At 45.6% G+C, this 22695-nt stretch overlaps 1 protein-coding gene and 1 long non-coding RNA gene across 17 annotated transcripts in view; both read right to left on the bottom strand.

Moving 5' to 3' along the window:
- EVA1C (eva-1 homolog C) overlaps positions 1-22695 on the bottom strand; it is a 108994-nt gene that overhangs the window by 75276 nt on the left and 11023 nt on the right. Inside the window, exon 2 of one of the 16 annotated variants that reach the window (XM_017526130.2) lies at positions 21435-21581. The exons of 13 other annotated variants lie outside the window; for them this stretch is intronic. The gene's annotated coding sequence lies outside the window, so the exon portion shown is untranslated. Of the gene's footprint in view, positions 1-4977; positions 5370-12579; positions 12776-21434; positions 21582-22695 lie in introns of those variants that run through there. 2 more of the 16 variants (XM_017526131.2, XM_037737627.1) reach the window with 2 other exon arrangements.
- LOC119470798 lies at positions 14441-16990 on the bottom strand. The gene is made up of 3 exons (XR_005199761.1): positions 16284-16990; positions 14935-15053; positions 14441-14832 (listed from the first exon to the last, which is right to left on the bottom strand). It is a non-coding gene; the product is annotated as an uncharacterized LOC119470798 (long non-coding RNA).

Below are 22695 nucleotides of genomic sequence, written 5' to 3'. Positions count from 1 at the left end.
TTTTTTTTTGTAGAGACAGAGTCTTACTCTGTCACCCAGACTGGAGTGCAGTGGCACAATCTCAGCTCATTGCAACCTCTGCCTCCCAGATTCAAGCAATTCTTGTGCTTCAGCCTTCCAAGTAGCTGGGACTATAGGCAAGCACCACTACGCCCCTCTAATTTTTTGTATTTTTAGTTTTAGTAGAGACGAGGTTTCCCATGTTGCCCGGGCTGGTCTCGAACTCCTGAGCTCAGGCAATCTGCTCGCCTCGGCCTCCTAAACTGCTAGGATTATAGGCATGAGCCACTGCACCTGGCCATCATTCTTAAGGGAACATTCACTTGAGTTCCATAAAACATGGTCAGGAGCAAGAGCTACATCTAAGTTGGAGGATTTTATTTATTTATTTATTTATTATTTTCTTTAGAGATAGGGTCTGGTTCTGTCACCCAGGCTGGAGTGCAGTGGGGTGATCATAGCTCACTGCAACCTTCAACCCCTGGGCTCAAGTGATCCTCCCACCTTAACCTCCTGAGTAGCTAGGACTACAGGTATGTGCCATCACACTTGGCTAATTTTAAATTTTTAGTAAAACTGGGATCTCACTATGCTGCTCAGCCTGATCTCAAACTCCAGGTCTCAGGCCATCCTCCCACCGTGGCCTCTCAGAACATGTGATTACAGGCACGAGCCATTGAGCCTGCTGAACTCGGCACTGATTAAGGCATTTCACAAACCCATATGGCTCCTTACTGTGAGCAGGCCAGTGATGGACAGGGAGGAAAAGTATGGAGCAGAGGATTACAAGACCCAACACTGCCAGGCATGGAGGCTGGCACACACGGAGCTCTTGAGCCTGGGAGCTTGAAGCTGCAGTGAGCTACAATCACACCACTGCACTCCAGCCTGAACGACAGAACGAGACCCCATCTCTTAGATGAATAAATAAATAAAAATCCCAAGACTACGGCTCAGCCTGGGATTAGGGTGTGTGACTGTGACAGTCACCTCTTGGATTTGGTGGCTTCATGTTTTGCTGTGAGGATTAAATGATATAATGGGCATAAGCATCTTTTTTTTTTCTTTATCATAAATCACTGTACATCTCTAGGGTATTACAATTATGTTGCTTGTCTTTTTTTTTTGAGATGGAGTTTTGCTCTTCTTGCCCAGGCTGGAGTGCAATGGTGTGATCTCAACTCACTGCAACCTCAGCCTCCTGGGTTCAAGAGATTCTCCTGCCTCAGCCTCACAAGTAGCTGGGAATTACAGGTGCCCCATGCCACCACCATGCCCAGCTAATTTTCTATATTTTTAGTAGAGACAGGGTTTCATCATGTTGGTCAGGCTGATCTCAAACTCCCGACCACAGGTGATCCACCTGCCTAGGCCTCCCAAAGTGCTGGGATTACAGGTGTGAGCCACTGCGCCCAGCCGTACTGTAAATCTTGAAGAACAAATTAACATAGAGCTTCCATCGGTACAATGCTGAATAACCCAACTCTAATCAAATTACACTCGCAGCCAGCCCTCTCAGCTCTGAGCACCTTGATATAAAGTATACAGCTCAGAGACCGGCACACAACCCTGTGGCTGCCCTCAGTCCACAAATGTCACTGCTGAGCCTAGAGGAAAAGAATATCCCCCCTCCCCACCCTTCCTCCCTCCTTTTCTCCCTATCCCCTCCCTTCCTCCCTCCTCCCGTCCCTTCCCACCTTCCTTCCTAATAATTATGATCTGAAAAGTTGCTAGTATTTAGAAGAGGCCAAAAGAGCTGTGCATTCTTCCTCTCTTTCTTTTCTGAAGCCAGAGGCCTCCAACGAAGTCCAAGTTTCCCGAGGGCTGACGTAGCATGAGTCACGCTGAGCGCGGGGTATAAGAACATCAGTCACTGGCCCTACATCAGTGTGCTAAAGTCCCCTAATCGCTGGGGGCCAATTTCACAATCTTACTTCTGAGAAGAGAAAGGAATTCAATTGCTATGTCCTTGCCTTCCCTCCCACTCTCTTTTTTTTTTTCTTTCTTTTTTTTAAATAACATGCCACCCTCCATTGGTTAATGCTTTAGATAAGAGACCACACCCTTGTAAACATAAATACTGAAAGGTGTTTTTACATGTTTAAGTCCTTTCCCAGAAAAAGATGTTCTTTTCTTTCGTGTTCGTGAATGCACTTAGAGAATTGGCAATGGCATTGGGAGCCATGAGTCAGGGGTCCTGAAGGTACAGGAAAGGCCCCATGACCCAGGGCCCAGGACTGGCACTGAACACCCAGGAGCATCAAGATCAAAGAGCGAAGTCAGGTCTGAGTTTAAGGCCTTCCTCTAGTCCCAGGCGTGGTACTAAGAAGGTGAACCTGGAGGCGAATCATGAAGAGAACTAGAGCCACCAGCCTGTTTCTTGGATATTTGAGGGGCTCCCAAGTTAGGGATGACCAAGGATAGCTATTACCACGCTTAAGTGATGAGCTCAGATCCTAGTCCTGAAGCAAACCACAGAGAGAATGTGAACTGAGAGTCCAGACAAGGCAGAGGCAATACGTTTTCTTCATGAGCACACTGAGGAGTATATTTTCCAGCCCCTCCTGCCCCAATCTCCTTGCAGCACAGTGGGCCCGTGGAAAATTGTGGACAATGGAAAGAGGGCAGAAGTGATGTCTGCTACTTGAAGGTCTGGCCCTTGAGGCCCCTTGCCACCCTCCTCTCCCTCTTTCTGTCTGCTGTCACAAGTGGATGACAGAGGGGCAAGGACAGACTCTGAGGACCCAGAAGACAGGGAGACACAGATGGAAGAAACCTGGTTCTGAACTTCCCCAGGACTTTGAATTCTTGTAGTTAACACTGCTTTCTGAGAGTCATCCAATTATCTCCCATCTTGTCAATTTTTCTCACTTCTTTTCCCTTTCTGTATACCAGTGCTGTGATTCGTCAAGCCCTGTAATTTTCCCCCCACATATTCACATGTATTGCAAGTGGATTTTTCTAGGTAGCTGCCCATGTGTATATTTATAGGTATGGATTCAGATTTTTGTGGCTGTCTCAGCATTTGTCTACACATGCCAATCTGGTATGGCTTTCCAACTCCAAACAAAAATCCAAAGTCCCATGCCACTGGGGCCCCTTCTATCCCATCCAACCTCATCCAGCCTCATCTCCTGCCATTCTCCCGCTTGACTTCAGCCACAGTGCTTTTCCGTTTCTCGAAAATGCTAAGCATACTCTGACCTCAGGACCTTTGCTTTGACCGTCTCTCAGCCAGAAGCAGTCTTCCTCCAAACATCTGCTTTCTCCCTTCGTCCTTTCATTCAGCGTCTTGTGCCAATGTGGCCTCATCAATCAGACCTTTCCGGGTTGCTCTGTAAGACAGCACGCCTCCTGCCCCACACCACTGACTCTGCTGTATTTTGCTACATAGAGATACGTTGCCTATTTTTCCCCTTTGGGATGTAAGCAAGGACTTCGCTTTATTTATTGCTGTATCTTCAGTAGCTAGAGTTTGCCATATAGCAGTATGTCATCATCTAGGACAATGAAAAGTTCTTGAATGAATGACACATTGAAGCAGACTACCAGAGCAAGGGCAGATCAAAGGTGCACATGGGAGAGTAGATTCTGATTAATCTTCATTAGCAAGCAGCATAACCCAAGACTTATAGATTTCTCTATGTAATATGTTACACACACATCTACAGAGAGAGAGAGAGAGAGAGAGAGAGAGAGAGAAATCACAGCAGATTGACTAATTTTTAAGTTACTCTAATGCCGGGTATGGTGACTCACACCTGTAATCCCAGCACTTTTGGTGGCTGAGGCAGGTGGATCACAAGGTCAGGAGCTCAAGACCGGCCTGGCCTGGTGAAACCCCATCTCTACTAAAAATACAAAAATTAGCCAGATGTGGTGGCACATGCCTGTAATCCCAGCTACTCAGGAGGCTGAGGTAGAGAATTGCTTAAACCAGAGAGGCAGAGGTTGCAGTGAGCCGAGATGGTGCCACTGCACTTTAGCCTGGGGGACCGAGGGAGACTCTCTGTCTGAAAAAATATATACAATTAAATAAATAAAGTAAAAAGTTACTCTAAATGTGCTGTGTTGGTCTTGAATTACAATCTTTAGATTACACTACTGTTTTATTTCAAACAAGACTGGTAGAAACTTCTCCACTCCTTTTCAATGAAAGGCCTTAAATCCCATAAAAATGAACACCTTGTTCTTTGACCAAGTACCAACCTTAGAAAGTTACACAGCGAACGCCATCTGAATTAGATTAATTTAAAAGTAACTGGATCAATCCCCCTTTACCCCAAGCATCTAGATGAAATGCTTTTCTTTTCTTTGGGATGCAGCGCAATTCCCAAACTGCAGAGCCACTTGGCGATGAAGCCAGGTTCGCAGTGCATTTGATAACTTAATGCAACTTTTTACTAGCACTTAAAACTCAGATATGAAATCTATACTTGATCTTTTCTGCTTGGAATTGGCCAGGTGAGTGGCTCTGCCCCCACACGCAACAAAAGGCTCTCAGAAACACTCAGGGTCGCTAACCAATTGGGAGGACCAACAGAGCTGGACAAACAGACCTGAGGGTGGAAGGGCGCCGCCTCCCACCCCACCCACTTAGCCTTTCAACTCTGCCTGCTTTGAGGATGTGTAGGACGATCAAGGTAGGCATGACACCCACCTTAACTTCAAGGTAGAAATTAAGGCTTGAGGGCATTTATTTGGTGCCTTATTCAGTTAATTGGAAGATTAAATGGTAATTTCACTGCTCTTAATAATTAAACCTTTTTTTTTCACTTCAGAGATGATAATGACATTTGGAGCGTAGTACTATAAACCTCAAAAATCTATTTTGAAGATGACTGGATTTAGGAGCAGGACAGGTTTGCTGTACACTTGAAGGAACATGCTTTGTTCCCCAAGGCAGCAAAAAAAGCCAGAGCCTGGAAGTTTCTAAAACTTGAAGCAGATGTAAATGGCAAATCCGAAAACTCATACCTAGAGAATAGGTCAGGTGACCAGCTGTATCTATTGCGGCATCGCCATTGGCTCAGTGGAGGAATTTGGAGAGGTCACTCAGTTTCCCCTTCTTTGGTTTCACCTTAGGATAAGGGGAAGTCTCAGCATTTCTTCCTTTGCATTTCACAGAAACACAGGAGGCTGGATTGACAGTCAACAAATGTAAAGAAATACAGTGCCCACACGGTAATTATGCTGGCCTGGCCTCAAGCTTCATATTCATCCTTAATTGATTCCCTGGCACACTCGCCAGGGACCTGGCTAGCTTCACCGAATGGCCCTAGGGGCCTGCACTTTCTTCATTCTCCTGTGGACCTTTATTCACTTCCCTGCATCCTTCCTTTGCTGACGGTGGTCCTTTCTGACTGCCCCAATCTTTTTTTTTTTTTTTTTTTTTGAGATGGAGTCTTGCTTTGTTGCCCAGGCTGGAGTGCAGTGGTGTGATCTTGGCTTACTGCAACCTCCACCTCCTCGGTTCAAGCGATTCTCCTACCTCAGCCTCCTGAGTAGCTGGGATTACAGGCGTGTGTCACCATGCCTGGCTAATTTTTTTGTCTTTTAGTAGAGATGGGGTTTTACCATGTTGGCCAGGCTGATCTTCAACTCCTGACCTCAAGTGATCTACCCGCCTCAGCCTCCCAAAGTGCTGGGATTATAGGCATGAGCCAGCAATCCTGGCCTCAATCTTATGCTTACTGTTCTTAATCTGTTGCCTCATTTTATAGCCACAGCTCAGGTGACAGCTGAGGGATTACATTGTCTGTCTGTGAGCCTCTAAGGCTTCTAATGTCATCACCACCCCCCAGGAATCCTTTTTACTAGCTCTTGGTTGCTGGCCATCTCCCATATGCTTATGTTGAAAATCTGACCTCCAGTTCGTTGGTGCATCTACAATCAATCCTCACTACCTGCAGATTCTGTATCTGCAGATTCACCTATTTGTTAACATTTATTTATAACCCCCAAATCAATACTTGTGGGGCGTTCCTGGCTGTGCGCTGGGTGGTGAAGAAGTTGAATGGCTGATATATGGTCCCAGCAAAGATTCACTGAGGCAGCCTCTACCTTTTGGTTTCAGCTCTTACACCATAAATGAATGTCCTTTTCATGGTCTTTTGGTTGTTTTTTTTGTCTTTTTTTTGAGGCAGAGTCTTACTCTGTCATCCAGGCAACCTCCGCTTCTCAGGTTCAAGTGATTCTCCTGCCTCAGCCTCCCTAGTAGCTGGGACTACAAGCATGTGCCACCACACCCAGCTAATTTTTGTTTTTTAGTAAGGATGGAGTTTCGCCATGTTGGTCAGGCTGGTCTCAAATGCCTGACCTCAAGTGATGCATCCACCTCGGCTTCCCAAAGTGCTGGGATTACAGGTGTGAGCCACCCCGCCAGGCCAGGGTTCTCTTAAATGTAATGGAAAGAGGAGAATTGGAATGGCAGAGAGAAAGAACTAGGACCCTGTGTGAATGAATCAAGTTGAGTTGGAGAGAAACTGTATTTATAGAGACGTGAAGGCTCTGAGTTTGCAGGCCAGGCAGGGTGGGGGTGAACAAAGCCATGGGAAGGAAAGCAAGGCCTCAAAAAAACAGCTGCTCCTTCTTGATAGACACAGAGAGGAAACAGGAAAGACCGGGGGCCATGCGGTGTTATTTCTAGCACTTGAATAGCTTGGCTCTTAGAATCTCAAGGCCTCCAGCTAGTGACCCGCAGATGCCATTAGAGGGCAGAAGTACTCGTTGCCCCCACATTCATCACTAAGACACTCCGTGTGGCCTGGCCTTAAAGACAAGTTAGTCAATTGCTTATCATATGTCACAAGATGAATGCTGGGAGAGAGGAAATGCAGGGTGTGTAGGGAGAGGGCAAAAACGTCATGCATTCAACCCACCCCAGGTGGGAAGTGACGCCAGGAGGGAACCAGGCAGAAATGACCCTCAAGTAGTAGGGACAGGTGTGCAAAGGCTCAGCGGGAGCTTCTCCAGGATCAGCAGGGCTCGATTGCAGGGTGCAAGGTTGTCACAGAGGCTGGATAAATAAGCAGTGCCTTGCTAAGAAGTCCAGATGTTCACCTAAAGGTACATGGGAGCTACTGCAGGCTGTGAGCAGGGGGATGATGCCATTGGCTTGCAGTGCAGAGAAACCCTGGGGTGGCCTGCATCTGATGGACTGGAGAGACCCTTGAAGAAATCAGGGTGCAGGTAGTCCTCAAGGGAAGACATGAGGAGGGTGTCCACTGAGAACACAGCAGTGGGGAAGGGTGTGAGACGGATGGGAATCAGGACGAATTCACGGGTGTTTGGCCTCTGCAGACACACAGGGCACCACGCCGAGAGGGCCCCAAGCTTGGCTTAATGCTCTGCCATTACTGTCTTAAGATTCCTCCTCATTTTATGTTTGAATCTATGTATTGTTTTGTTTTGTTTTGAGAAAGAGTCTCGTTCTGTTGCCCAAGCTGGAATGCAATGGCATCATCTTGGCTCACTGCAACCTCCACCTTTGGGTTCAAGAGATTCTCCTGCCTCAATCTCCCAAGTAGCTGGGACTACAGGCACCCGCCACCACCCCCAGCTAGTTTTTGTATTTTTAGTAGAGAGGGGGTTTCACCATATTGGCCAGGTTGGTCTTGAACTCCTGACTTCAAGTGATCTGCCCGCCTCAGCCTCCCAAAGTGCTGGGATTACAGGTGTGAGCCACTGCATGCAGTCTGAATCTATGGTTTTTGTTTTTTTGAGTTTTTTGTTTTGTTTTGTTTTTTTTGAGACAGAGTCTTGCTCTGACACAAGGCTGGAGTGCAGTGGCACAATCTCGGTTCACTGCAACCTCCACCTCCTGAGTTCAAGCAATTCTCCTGCCTCAGCCTCCCCAGCAGCTAGGACTACAGGCATGCACCATCACATTCAGCTCATCTTTTATATTTTCGTAGAGACGAGATTAATCTCTGTGTTGGTCAAGCTGGTCTCAAACTCCCGATCTCAGGTGATCCACCCGCCTCGGCCTCCCAAAGTGCCGGGATTACAGGCATAAGCCACCATGCCCAGCCTGAATCTATGTTTTATAAGTGAAATCCAATGGGGCAATAGAACACGTGCATGGGCAGATGAGACACCCACAATATGAGTTACCCCTGTCCCTTGCCACCAAACTCCCCATGGCGCACCTGCTGTGCCCTGCACGTAGAATCTTGGTGGATCTGCAGTGCACTGGAGCTCAGCAAGGCTCCAAGGGCACATAAGGAAAGCCTACTATGTCCACAACAGAGTCTGAGAGAGATGCTGACGGCGCCAAGAGGCCACACTTTTTCTTATTATAGAATCGGAATTGCAAAACCAAGGCAATGGCATTCTAAGAAACAGGAACAAACAAGGCACGCTCTCCCAGCCTTTTCTACTCATCTGATTCCCCATAATAGCCAGCCACTTCCACTGGAAGTGATGACATGGGAGAGGCAAAGATAGCGGAGTCACAGTGATTTTTCCTTTCAATTCTTCCTTACATATCAGTAAGCCAGAGGTAGAGAGTGGTAGTAGATTGGGTAGGTGTGAAAAAGTGAAATAAAAAGAGCTGAATTGCCGGGTGCGGTGGCTCACGCCCATAATCCCAGCATTTTGGGAGGCTGAGGCAGGTGGATCACGAGGTCAGGAGTTCGAGAACAGCCTGGCCAACATGGCAAAACCCCGTCTCTACTAAAAATACAAATATTAGCTGGGCATGGTGGTGGATGCCTGTGTCCTAGCTACTCGGAGGCTGAGGCAGGAGAATCACTTGAACCTGGGAGGCAGAGGTTGCCGTAAGCTGAGATCTCGCCACTGCACTCCAGTGTGGGTGATAGAGCAAGACTTCGTCGAGGGGGGTAAAAACAAATAAACAAATAAATCAGCTGAGTTAGTTTCCTGCAACGTCCCACTGTTTCTGTGAGACAAAAAAAAAAAACCCATAGGCAAAATACAAATTATGTCATTTCTGTGATTCCACATTTGAGTCAAATGTTCCCATTTAAATCTGGCATTGCACTCTATAAAGCGGAACAGTATAATCCATGCTAGTAATTTAAAATGTTAATTTTTCTTTACTTAGAACGACATTAAATAACAAATAAAAGCATCATGATAAATTGAGACATAGAGACCACGGCAGAAAGAACATGATTTATATGTTTGTACTTCGGCAGTACTTTGCCTTGGATTTTTGAATAAGGGAGCCCATGTTTTCATTTTGCACCGGGCCTTGCAAATTCTGCAGGTGGTCCTGACTGTGAAGACCGGGGTTTAGCCATAGAATCAGCAGAGGTTGGTCGTAGGGACTTGGGGTATGGGAAGAGAGAGAGTTAGGCATGGCTGCAGGGTTTTAAGCCGGTGGTGCCGCTGGCTGGAAAATCTAAGAATTCCAGCATTGAAGGGCAGGCTTTGTGAATCTGTTGTGGATGGGCGGAGCCTGCAGGGCCCATGGGACACCCTGCCTTGGAGGAGGGTGAGCAGCAAGTCATTAGCACAGGACGTGGCTGAGGCTTGGGACGGGCTACTGAAGGAGGAACTCTGGGCAGGGATGCTGGGGAAGGCAGACACTTAGGAAATGGAACAACAGCCGGGAGCGGTGGCTCATGCCTGTAATCCCAGCTACTCAGGAGGCTGAGGCAGGAGGATCGCTTGAGGCCAGGAGTTCAAGATCAGCCTGCACAACATAGCGAGACCCCATTTCATTTGGGAGTGGTGGCTCACGCCTATAATCCCAACACTTTGGGAGGCCGAGGCGGGTGGATCACGAGGTCAGGTGTTCGAGACCAGCCTGACCAACATGGTGAAACCCTGTCTCTACTAAAAATACAAAGGTTAGCTGGGCGTGGTGGCATGCACCTGTAATCCCAGCTACTCGGGTGGCTGAGGCAGGAGAATCTCTTGAAGCTGGGAGGCGGAGGTTGCAGTGAGCTGAGATCGCACCACTGTACTCCATTCTGGGCAACAGAGCGAGAATCCATCTCAAAAATAAATAAAATAAAATATTAATAAAAAGTAAAAATACAAAAAAGAGATGGGACAACAAAGAAGGCCTCATAAAGGAGATGGAGAGGAGAGGGACAGGAGGAAACGGGAGAGCTAAGGTGACAGCCAGGAGCAGGCATGAGAGGCTCCCTAGAGTAGGGTTTTATTATCTCAAGTGACCGTGAGCGAACTGCTGAACCTCTCTGCGCTGCAGATATCATGGATACAATGAAGATAAAATGAAGACAATAACAACAGCACTTACGGGCGGGGTGGCTGTGGTGAAGATTAAATGAACAGTTTCTAGGGGAAGTGCTCAGAACGCGGCTGTATTAAATGCCTCAGGCTGCTATAACAAGGTACCACAAGCTGGGTGGCTTAGAACTACAGAAATGCATCCTCTCACACCTGCAGGCCAGAAGGCTGAGATGAAGGCATTCTCAGGGCCACGCTCCCTCTGAAGATGCTAGGGAAGGATCTCCCTCCCAGCTTCTGCCAGTTCCTCAGCTGTGGCAGCACAAGCCCAGTCTTCACGTGGCCTTCTCCCTGTGTGCATCTGTGTCCAGAATTTCCCCTTTGTATATATGTAATTTTATTTATTTATTTATTTTGAGACAGAGTCCTGCTCTGTCGCCCAGGCTGGAGTGCAGTGATACAATCTTGGCTCACTGCAACCTCCGCCTCTTGGGTTCAAGCAATTCTCCTGTCTCAGCCTCCCGAGTTGCTGGGATTACAGGTGCCCACCATCACACCTGACTAATTTTTTTGTATTTTTAGTAGAGACAGAGTTTCCCCATGTTGGCCAGGCTTGTCTTGAACTCCTGACCTCAAGTGATCCACTCACCTCAGCCTCCCAAAGTGCTGGGATTATAGGTGTGAGCTACTGCGCCTGGTCTATTTTATTTTATTTTTTAATACAGATGGGAGGGGTCTTACTATGTTGGCCAGGTTGGTCTTGAACTCCTGGCCTCAAGCAATCTTCCTGCCCCAGCCTCCCAAAGTGCTAGGATTATAAGCATGAGCCACTGCACCTGGCCAATTTCCCCTTTCCACGAGGACACCCAATATACTGGATAAAGCCTACCCTATCAACCTCATTTTAATTTGGCTACCTTTGTAAAGACTGTCTCCAAATACAGTTACATTTTGAGGTACTGAGCATCAGGACTCCAAGTCTTTTGGTGCTGGGGGGTGGGGCATGCAATTCAACCCACAACAGTGCCCTGCTCTGTGAAATGTGCACCTTTATGAATATGACACCCTCCGCGAGTTGTTTTCTTCAAAGGTATGAGGAAGAGACCAGGAAGGGGCAACCTGAGTGTGGGGAACCTAAATTTGTTGTGGCCACAATCTCCACAACAACAAGATGTTTCTCACACAGCACTTCGCAGCCCAGGTAAAGGTAAACATAAGAAGGAGAGGGAGTGACACATCCTGATAACGCGCCAAAGACAACCACAGGCAGAAATACTGGTGGCAGCAAGGCAGACAGGGAGCACTGCTCATGGCTCTGCCCGCCCCACTTTTGCTCAGGGACCACCAGGAGGCCTGAGGTCCCAAGGGACAGAAATCACCACCACCACCACCACCTCTCAGCCCTGGCCAACATACGCACAGGAGGCAAACCAGGCTTTGATCATTTATTAAAACCAATAAGAGGTTTAATCTGTGGGTAAAAAGGCCTTGTTTGCCAGCAGCTCAGGGGATGCCTTCGAGCTGACACGTGCTGGTGCACTTTGAAGGGGGAAGCATCACCTGGGAGCTGGAGATAAGCAATAGATTAACAACCGGAGCTACCAGAAGTGTCAAGCCAGGCATCACCTTAACAGAAATTATTCCTGGAGCTAATGTGGAAGTCATCAATCCCAAGAGAAAAGACAAGGCTGGGCGTGGTGGCTCATGCCTGTAATCTCAACATTTTGGAGGCTGAGGTGGGACGATCACTTAAAGCCAGGAGTTCAAGACCAGCCTGGGCAACGAAATGAGACCTCGTCTCTACAAAAAAAAACTAAAATAAATTAGCTGAGTGCGGTGGTGCATACCTTCCAGCCACTCAGGAGGCTGAGGCAGGAAGATCACTTAAGCCCAGGAGGTCAAGGCTACAGTGACCTATGATCTCATCACAGCACTCCAGCCTGGGCAACAGAGCAAAACCCTGTCTCTAAAAATAAGAGAAGACAGATGAAACACCTGCAAAGTGGGCCAAAACTTAGAAAAAGGCAATTGCTCTATTTTAGTTGAAGGATTGCGAAACAAAATTTTCAAGAGCAGCAATGAAAGACCTGCTTGCCACAGTATTTCAGCAAAACCACAAGTGAGCAGACTCTGACTCTCCCACGCCCCTCTCACTAACCCCAAGCCCTCTCCTTCCTCTTCATCCTAATTCCAGGAGTGACTTTGGCGGTACCTTCCCCGAAACTTCCCCCTTTGCCAAAGCTCCAGGTTCTAGAGCTTCCTTTCTTTCTTCTCTTCTGCTTTAAGGCCTGCTTACTCTGAGTTCAACACCCTTACAGCCTTGTTAGATAAATGGCTACATAAGATGATTGGTTATTCGGAGCGAGTATGGCTGATGATGGCTTCTGCAATATGATGCAATGAACCTGTGCCTACCTTCACCAAACGATCAGCAGTCACTTCGGTGTCATAGGGTAAACCATCAGCATGTCCCTCCTGATACAATGCACAGAGAAGAACACACCACTGCTGTGACAGTCCTGCCCCAAATGCATAAGAATATCACCACCAAGAAACATCAGCCAGACACAAACAAAGGGACATTCTACCAAATAACCATCTTGCGTTCTTCAAGAATGCCAATACCACGAAAGATAAAGAAAAACTGAGGAGCCGTTCCAGGCTAAAGGAGGCCCACAGAGACACAATTACTGAAAATAATGCATGATCTGGGATTATCTTTTGCTCCAATGTATGTTATTGGGTTAACTGGCAAAATCTGAATGCGGTCCATACATTAGAAAACTGTATTATAGCAGGCTTAGTGTCTTGATTTTGATCACTGCCTTGGTTATGTAAGAGAAAGTCCTTGTTCCTTTTTTTTTTTTTTAAGACGGGGTTTCACCATATTGGTCAGGCTGGTCTCAAACTCCTGACCTCAGGTGATCCACCCGCCTCAGCCTCCCAAAGTGCTGGGATTACAGGCTTGAGCCACTGCGCCTGGCAAAGTCCTTGTTCTTAAGGAATACACAGGAATATTTAGGAGTAAAGGATAGCCTGTCAGCCACTTAGAAAATAATAAAGTAAATGGGATAAAATGGTAGCATTAGGGAATCTCAACATAGGGTATAAAGGATGTCTTTCTACTATTCTTGCAATGCTTCTGTCTGGAAACATAATAATAAATATTACATATTTAATAAGTAAATAAATGAAAAAGTGTTCAGTGTTTCCCAGCAGGTGTCAAACTTGGCAATGCATTAAGATCACTCAGGAGCTCTGCATAAATATCAGTGCCCAGGCCCCAACCTAGAGATTCATATTCAGTTAGCTGGGGGTGAAACTCCAGACATCGGCACACGTGAAACACACCCAAGGTCATTCTAGTGTGAACCCAGAATAATAAGCAGCCAGGTCAGCCCTTGGTGTCGTTGGGTGACACTAGAGTTCCAGGCTGGGGACTTTCTGAGGCCCCCACGTCTGCTTGTTTGAGATCTGATCTCGGGGGCAGCATGGTGACTGAAAACAGGAACACAGCTGTGAGTCCAGTCTTGGTCCTTCTGCTAATAAGATGGGAGACCTGGGTCAGATCTCTTTTCTGGGCCAAGCCTGGTTTTCTCAGCTGTGTAATAAGATTAACCCGGAAGTGCCTCAGAGACCAATGTGCATTCAAGGAAGAAGATGCCCAGGTCAGTAACTGATATGGTTTGGCTGTGTCCCCACCCAAATCTCCAGTTCTAGCTCGCATGATCACCACGTGTTGTGGCAGGGACTTAGTGGGAGGTAATTGAATCACAGGGCAGGTCTTTCTCCTGCTGTTCTTGTGACACTGAAGAAGTCTCACAAGATCTGATTTTTCTTTTTTTTTTTTTTTTTTGAGACCGAATCTCACTCTGTTGCCCAGGCTGGATCCAGTGCAGTGGTGTGATCTCAGCTCATGGCAACCTCCACCTCCTGGGTTCAAGCAATTTTCATGCCTCAGCCTCTCAAGCAGCTGAGACTACAGGCATGAGCCACCATGCCTGGCTAATTTTTGTATTTTTATTAGAGATGGGGTTTTACCATATTGGCCAGGCTGCTCTTGAACTCCTGGCCTCAGGTGATCCACCGCCTTGGCCTCCCAAAGTGCTGGGATTACAGGTGTGAGTCACTGTGCCTGGCCTGATCTAATAGTTTTATAAAAGTGAGTTCCCCTGCTGCCATGTAAGAGGTAACTTTGCTCCTCCTCCACCCTCCACCTTCCACCATAATTGTGAGACCTCCCCAGCCATGTGGATCTGTGAGCCCATTAAACCTCTTTTTCTTTATAAATTATCCAGTCTCAGGTACGTCTTTATTAGCAGAGTGAGAATAAACTAATACAGTAACCCTTACATCCCCAGGCCTCAAAATGGAGTTGCCACAGGATGGCAGTCTGAAACTCTTGTGATGCCCAGCTGGCAAAAAGGAATTTGGATGAGTAGAGCTGGCCAGCTTCTGGAATTGCCGGTGGGTCCTGTCACTGTGTGGGTGACTCCTTGCACCCCTGTCCCTTCACAGGACTAAATTCTGGGAGGGTTCTTAGAAAGGGGCTAGAGAAAGCAAGAGGTCACCACTCTTCCTCCAAGCAGCAGGAAGGCAAGCTGGCGAAGCCAAGCTCCCAGGTAAACTGAGGCACCTCCACAGGTCCCTTTGTGAGGCGTGCTTGACCTGGGTTTTATGGAAAGAAAGTGCCCTCACCAAAAGGTGCTAAACAGGCCCTAGACTCCACCCAGATCACAGGTGCCAACCTCTGCCCTGCCCTAGACTCACCTAAAGCTGCACTGCCCAGAGTCATGGCCTCAGGTCACATGTGGCTACTGGGCACTTGAGATGTGGTCATCTCAATTGAGATATGCTATTAGTATAAAATATATACTAGATTTCCAAGTCTTCATAAGCAAAAAAAATATATATATATATCTCATTAAGAATTTTTAAGTATTCATTAACAACGAAATAATAATATTTTGGATATATCAAAGTTTACTAGGAGAATTCACTTCACCCCTTTTACTTTTTCTAACGTGGCAACAAAATGATTTAATATTACATACGTGGGTTACCTTATATTTCTATTGGACAGCTCTATTCTAAAGTCTGCACATTGTCCTTTTGTGGCTTATTTCCCAGATAATTTCATTAAATTAAATTGAGGGGCCAGGTGCAGTGGCTCACATCTGTAATCCCAGCATTTTGGGAGGCCAAGGTGCGTGGATCACCTGAGGTCAGGAGTTCAAAACCAGACTGGCCAACATGGTGAAACTGTCCCCACTAGAAACACAAAAATTAGCCAGGTGTAGTGGCACATGCCTATAATCCCAGCTACTCAGGAAGCTGAAGCAGGAGAATCACTTGAACCTGGGAGGCGGAGGTTGCAGTGAGCTGAGATCGTGCCACTATACTCCAGCCTGGGCAACAAGAGCGAAACTCCTTCTCAAAATAAATAAATAAATAATAAAGTAAATAAAATAAAAAATCAAATTCTGGGCCAGGCATGGTGGCTCACACCTGTAATCCCCAGCATTTTGGGAGGCTGAGGCAGAAGGATCACCTGAGGTCAGGAGTTCAAGGCCAGCTGGCCAGCATGGTGAACCATATGTAGTCTCTACTAAAAACACAAAAATTAGCCAGGCATGGTGTGGGCACCTGAAAGCCCAGCTACTCTGGAGGCTGAGGCAAGAGGATCATTTGAACCCAGGAGGCAGAGGTCAGTGAGCTGAGATTGCACCCTAGCACTCCAGCCTGGGTGACAGAGTGAGACTCCATCTTAAAAAATAAATTAATTAAAAAAAATAAATTGAGGAACAATTGAGCATGCAAAATAGAATCAGCCCTGGACCCTGGATACCCTGCAGTTAGAATTCCCCTGCAGTTCTAAGGCATCTGTAATTCCAACAAATACACATTTCCCTCAGGTCCACTAAAATGCAGATATTGTCAGATAATGCTCATTTCTCACAGCTTGCCTGAATAACAGTAATGATCATTATAGTAATTTACAGCCTAATACTCAACACTACCGTTTTAACCCCAGCTGCGAGACTGAATCTCAAACGTGACATTCTTTGAAGTAAAGCTCTGAATTATTATACCAGACTGCACAAACTCTGATAACTTACCTTTCCACAGAAAGAGAATATGTGGGTAATGAAGACAAATGGTGCAGAGTAGACTCTCATCAAAGACCCTCTGGCAGTAATGAGTTGCATTCCAGAAGGTTCCAGAAGGTTCTGTGGAAAGCTGCAATTTGGGATTGGTTCTCAGGTGTCTGTCTGACTGCTTTCTAAGGATAAAGTCTCCTGGTTTGTGTTTTAGCTATACCCACAGGAGCAACAGACTAAGACATTCCTCCCGCACAGTAACAGACCCAGGCAGTGCAGAACCATGTGGGTTTTATCTGTTCTGTTGCCCACAGTCTGGTTTTATCTTAGACCCCACCTGATGCAATCCATGTGGTGTACTGGCACTCCACTTAAGTTTCCTGTTTGTAAAAAGCCCCTTACATTTGGTGACTCCTAAGGGCTTTAGGGGAACTTTCTGGAAACCAGGAAGAAGGAAATAAAGGTTGTTTTGCTGAGGATGGGTGACATTGGCTGCAGGACCCAAATGAGTGGTTTGAACAGAAAGTCACCTCCACGCTGGACTGGTGCTTGGGCCCAGAAGCTTATCTATTCATACTTCAGAGGGATCCAGGAGTCAGACATGATGCTTCAGTTCTTTTTTAAAAAATATAGTATATAATCTTTATCAACAAGAGAAGACAGGGGCACGGAGGACAAACTGTGCACTCTACATAAGCATACATGTGACGAGAAAAATCACAGTCCGCTGTTCAAGGTCTAAGGAAGAAAACAACTAGGAAATGAGCATCTTCAAAAACAAGTTTTTCCTGCTTTTTTTTTAAAAAAAAAAATCGCAATGAGGTCCTGCTTTGTTGCCCAGGCTTGTCTCAAACTGCTGCCTTCAAGCCGTCCTCTCAACCTGGCCTCCCATAGTACTGAGATTACAGGTATGAGCCACTGTGCCCGGCCTCTGCCTACTTTTTACATCGACTATACTCAGCAGTCAATGCTCCATGCAAGCATTTGATAAGATCAATAATGTCTTTCAGCCTGCATTTCCAAACTACATAGAAAAAAACAGTAGTAAAGTCTTGCAAGGAGATGTTCCAAAAACCAATTATTATATACATCGTCAAATGTTTTTACTTTCATTGCAGGAAGCCGTATTTATATAAAAGCCACACTAATCTTTGCTTAAGAACATGGGGACTTCTTATTAAAAGGGTGTCCAGGGAAAAGATGCTTCCATTTTTAAATCTGAGCTGATTCTGAAAACTGAAGTTCTATGGCACCAAAGTGAGCAGGAATGAGAAAATGCCCTCTCGTTGGACAGCATTCTTACATCACCCACTTGAAAATTAAATCTGAAACAGAGTTCTGACAGGCCTGCTATTTTCTTCAGTGCCAAGAGCCACACAATAGACCTTTTTTTGGGACAAAGCTCTTAAAATGCTTGGAAATTCAGATGGACTGAGTCACAAAACTGTACAAATACTGCACACCCATTCCTGCTGGTGCCCCGCTCGCTCTCTTGGAAACAATACTATATTTTCTCTGTGTTTGGCAGAAGGAAAGAAATATTTTAAGTAGAGTTGTGACTTGTCTGAAGGGGTGACGGAGGAAGGCACGTTCAGAAAGTGGAAGCCGCTCGGCAGTCTTGAGGCTTCCGGGCAGGGGTGGTAGTTACCATTTCAGAAAAGTCCATTGGCTCCTCCTTCTCGATGTGGGCCATAAAATGATGCTCAGCCCCATGACTACACAAACTCCAGCATATCCTGATAAGTGTACAACATGCAGCATGGAGAGCTGAATGCACTGTCCACAAAGTAACACCCAAGCTGTCTGTATGTGGGTGCATGGAGGCTGGGGGGGTGGTAGGGTTGGAGACAGAGAGAGCGGGGGGAATGACAGCAGGAACACGGGGAAGGAGGAAAGTCGGTGAGGCAGTGGGAGATGCAACAAATAAAAATAAAAAGATCTCTGCACTATCTTCATGAGTTTCTCTCTCTTCCTTTTTCATGTTCAAATCAAATTATCCACCCCCATCATGCAACTGTTTCAGAGATTTTGAAATAATTGAGATGTGTTGCAAACACATCCTTGCACGTCAAGTGAGCAACGACTTCAAGTCCAAACGCCTCTCCAGAGAGATACTTCAGTTTGATGTTAATGACGGCCAAGAGTTTAGCTTGAGATGAAGGCAAAAGGGCCAAACACATCGACAAGGTCCTTAGAGGAAAGGAAGGGGGAAATGTTCTGAATAAAACCCCACTGGGCTAGAGAGGGTGGAGAGGCGTAGTAGCCAGTGGATTTTCATTTATTTGGTTTAATGGAGCTGAAGACCCACTTTGGGCTGCAGAAGGCAAGATAGACTTGGAGAACACAGTTTTTCAGAGCCGTCTAGGGACTCCAAACTCAACTCTGATTTAAAAAAAAAAAAGTTTTGACTTTTTTCAGGTTCTAAAAGTGTGAGAAATAAATAAAACAAGGACAAATCTGCTGGTCTGGCCCCCGGTTCCTCAACCTTAGCATGAGGACTGCATGATTCTTTGCTGCAGGGGCAGATCACCTGAGGTCAGGAGTTCGAGACCAGCCTGGTCAACATGATGAAACCCTATCTCTAATTTTTAAAAAGTACAAAAATTAGCTGGGTGCGGTGGTGTGCACCTGTAATTCCAGCTACTCAGGAGGTCGGGCATTGTAAGATGTTTAGCAGCGTCGCTGGCTTCCACCCACTAAGAGGTCATGACAAAGAAAATTGCCTCCAGGTATTGCCAGATATTCCCAAGGGACAAAATCCCTCTTGGATTGAGAATCACTGGTTTCAACTAAACATTTGGAAAAACAAAATTTTCACTAGGTAAAGATAGCCATCCCCTGTAAAGACCATATAGCATTTTTGGCAAACGTCGACAAACCCAAATAACCTGCCTTGACTTGAATAGCCAGGGAGGAGCACAGAAGTCTGAGACAAGAAAAGACCTTTGGTTTCAAAGCTTAATTTATGGTTTTTGAGAGCTATAACACTAATTAAAAATAATCCTGGGCCAGGCACAGTGGCTCCCATCTATAATCCCAGCACTTTGGGAGGCTGAGGCAGGAGAATCACTCAAGGCTAGGAATTTGAGACCAGCCTGGGCAACAGAGCAAGACCCTGTCTCTACAAAATACTTTTTTTTTTTTTTTTTTTTAAGATGGAGTCTCGCTCTGTCACCCAGGCTGGAGTGCAGAAGCATGACCTCGGCTCAGTACATCCTCCTCCTCTCGGGTTCAAGCTGTTCTCCTACCTCAGCCTCCAGAGTAGCTGGTATTACAGGTGCATGCCACCATACCCAGATAAGTTTTGTACTTTCTTTTTTTTAGAGATGGGGTTTCTCCATGTTGGCCAGGCTGATCTCAAACTCCTGACCTCAGGTAATCTGCCTGCCTCAACCTCCCACAGTGCTGGAATTACAGGCATAACCCACCATGCCTGGCCTACAAAATACTTTTACAAATTAGTGAGGTGTGTAGTCCCAGCTACCTGGAGGCTGAGGCAGGAGGATCTGTGGAGCCTAGGAGGCTGAGGCTGCAGTGAATCACAATCATGCCAGTGTACTCCAGCCTGGGTAATAGAATGAGACCCTGTCAGAAATCATCATCAATCTTCATCATTATTGTCATGATCATCATCACATCATCATCATCATCATCATCATCCTGGGGCATTCTAACTTAAAAGAAAAAAACAGGGAAAGCAGATGAGAGGGACCTTTGCACTTGAAAGCAGAACAAGCAAGTCTACAAGATCTGCTCTGTGTGGTTCTCCGCAGCCTGCCGTGACCAATTCCACAGAGTGGGACTGCAGCAGTGGGGTTCTCAAGACCTCTTTTCATTGAGTCTTTGTGTGCAGGGTGGCTTTGTGTCCACAAAGCATTTTGCATTGTTAGCTTTGGAAGGAGTGTCTTGGCATTCAGGTCTCAGAGAATAGAACGAAGTGTTTAAAATGACTATCCCTTAATTTTACAATGAAATTGACAAAGAGAGGCATGTAAGCCTGAACTAGAGTTCAGTGTACATTTGTACATTTTTTTAATGAGAAAGAGACTATAAAATTGTGTGCATTCCTTCAAGTATATCCCTCCAAAGCTGTACAAATTGGCCTTCTAGATAAGATCATACGTTCTCATTTCCACCTGTCATCTCCTGCTGAGCAGGCAAGGAGGGAAAAGGACCTGGTGACTTGGGTCTCTCTTGTTCCTCGGTACAGTACAATGATTTATGATTTCTAAGCCTGAGAATTTCGGAAGCCACTGAACATGAAAAGAGTGAAAAATCTTCTAAATCAAGAGAAAGAAAGGAGATGACTTGGTAGCACAGTGTACTCTTCTCAGACTCTGAAACACTACTCTGAAAGCTGTCACGAGTATGCATCGCATGGGCCTTTGCAGACAAAAAGGGTTTTTTATTCAGATTATTCCCCCACATTGCAGGGGAAAAGGGACTCATTTGTAATCATCAAAGGAATGCTGACAGACTTGAAATGGGATTACACTCTATTATACTCATCCGAATTAAAGGTTTGTTTTGGAGATCACTCTTTGGTTTCTTCCCCTCTGCTCCTCCAGCCCCAAATGAGGTGATTTGTATTCACAGGACATCAGAAGCAGACATAAAATCAGACTGTTCGCAAACGTATGTTTAGCCTCCGTGGCCTGAATTTTGAATTTTAATGTTGCCTGGTTTTCTGCATGTGGAAAACTTGGCTGTCAGGTGGAAACTAACGCCAGGCATCACTTCATCCAAGCATTGTTTCAGTCTCTGACCTGTTAGTGGAGGAGAAATTCATTTCCAGAGGTTTGAGTGAGCAAGTGTACAGGTGTCGGAGAGAACACAAGGATGAGAAATTCGTGTAAGGAAATGTAAAATCTATGCATGGGCAGAGTCATTAGTATGTCTGTGAACATACTTCCACTCAATTCCAAGCTCTGGGATTTGCTTACTATTTTGTGGAGAACGTAACCTGCCAAATCTATTGCTTATCCCTCACACTCCTCTGTAATGTGTGTGTCCACGAACCCACTAAAAAGCAAGCTTCCCCAGGAAAGGAATGATTTTTTGTAGTAGGTTGTATCATAGCTAGCACAGCATCTGGTACTTGAGAGAATATAGACTGTTTCCTATTCTTCCCTACTTCCAGTGTGTGGTCGCCATGAAACTGAGGCTCACCCGTGGAGGAGACTTGAGGATCTCAGGTTGGAATTCACAGTCCTTGGAAGAGCTCAAGTGGGTCAAGAAAGTGTCTCATGATTTTTGCCATCAAAAGAGCAAAACATACTAGAGAACATCCCTCTCAATGCAAAAAGATGATACTCCCTAAGCAGGAAGACAGAGCAAGGAATGTGGATAAAGTGCATTAGAAGTTGCGCCGTTTCTTTGCCCACTTTTTTTTTTTTTTTTTTTTTGAGACAGAGTCTTGCTCTGTCACCCAGGCTGAAATGCAGTGGTATGATCTTGGCTCACTGCAACCTCTGCCTCCCGGATTCAAGCGATTCTCCTGCCTTAGCCTCCTGAGTAGCTGGGATTACAGGCATGCACCATCGTGCCCAGGTAATTTTTGTATTTTTAGTACAGATAGGGGTTTCACCAAGTTGGCCAGGCTGGTCTCAAACTCCTGACCTCAAGTGATCTGCCTCAGCCTCCCAAAGAGTTAGGATTACAGGTGTGAGCCACTGCGACTGGCCCCTTTAGTAGTTTTTTAGCAAGGATTTATTAGTGGCAAATTTGTCTTTATTTCACACACTGTTGAAAAGTAGTTTAGCTAGGTATATAGTTCTAAGCTGATGGTTGTTTTTTGTTTGTTGGTTTCTCAGAATCTGAAAAATATTATTTCACTGTCTTATGGCTCTCACTGTTTTTGTTGCAAAGACTTTATAGATAACATTTCCTTTACTCTCTGATTACTTTTAAGACTGTGGCTTTGTCTTTAGTATTTTACAGTTTGAGTATGTCACATTTAGGTATGAACTTATTTTATTTATCTTCCTTGGAATGCTTAAATCTGAATCTTTCATCAATCCTTAAAAATTAATCCTAGGATACCATCACTTTGACTGTTGGCTCTCTCTCCTTTTCCCTCTTTCTTTTTCTGGAATGCTGATCAGATGTATATTGAACCATCATTCTATCCTCCATGTCTTATGACTTTTCTTTCATGTTTTCCATGTGTTTACCTGTTTTGCTTCATTCTGGATAATTTTTCCAGCTTTATTTTCCAGCTCACTGTTTCTCTCTTCATCTATGTCTAATCTGCTCTTCAACTTGCCCCTCAGGCTTTTCATGTCAATAGATATATCTTTCATGTTAGTAGATATATTTGATTCTTTTACAAATATGCCTGTTTTTTTGATAGTCTTTTGTTCCTTTCTCATGTTTTAAATTCCTTCTTAAATTTCTTTTTGAATTCCCTCTTTTTTTTTTTTTTTTTTTT

The sequence above is a fragment of the Cebus imitator genome, unplaced genomic scaffold, assembly GCF_001604975.1.
Source record: "Cebus imitator isolate Cc_AM_T3 unplaced genomic scaffold, Cebus_imitator-1.0 Scaffold41, whole genome shotgun sequence".
NCBI classification, from domain to species: domain Eukaryota; kingdom Metazoa; phylum Chordata; class Mammalia; order Primates; family Cebidae; genus Cebus; species Cebus imitator.
Note: the sequence above shows the minus strand (reverse complement) of the source record. Positions and strands in the feature narration are given on the sequence as shown.